Source organism: Cariama cristata, unplaced genomic scaffold (assembly GCF_000690535.1).
Source record: "Cariama cristata isolate BGI_N322 unplaced genomic scaffold, ASM69053v1 scaffold7976, whole genome shotgun sequence".
Classification (NCBI taxonomy): Eukaryota; Metazoa; Chordata; class Aves; order Cariamiformes; family Cariamidae; genus Cariama; species Cariama cristata.
Window position 1 is genome coordinate 52,512 of NW_009622653.1, and position 439 is coordinate 52,950.

The window sequence follows — 439 nt, forward strand, 5'->3', positions numbered from 1 at the left end:
TGCACCCAGCCAAGCTGCCAAACCTCCAGGGACAGAGCCTGCACAGCCCTCTGACCTGCACGGACCCCCCGGGGTCCCCCTGAACTCCCCGCAGGTCATCGATGTCCGTCAGGTCCCGGGGGGACACATGACCTACCCGTGGTCTCACGAGTGCCGAGCAAAGGGGGATAACCCCTTCTCTTGACCGACAGGCCCTGCTCCTGCCCACAGGGGTGGGATGCTGCCGGCCTCCATCGCTGCCGAAGAGGCTCACACTCAGCTCCTCTCCCTCCGCCCCCAGCCCTTTGCTGTGCTGCCCAGCTCCTGAGGATGCTTTCCTGATCAGGGAATTCTGCATCCCACAAGCTACAGAGCCCCCGACCCCTGTGTTTGTGGTGGTAGAAGAGCCAGGATGCTTGGCTGATGTACAGCATCTTGTCCGAGTCCGTGTCCCCCCCAT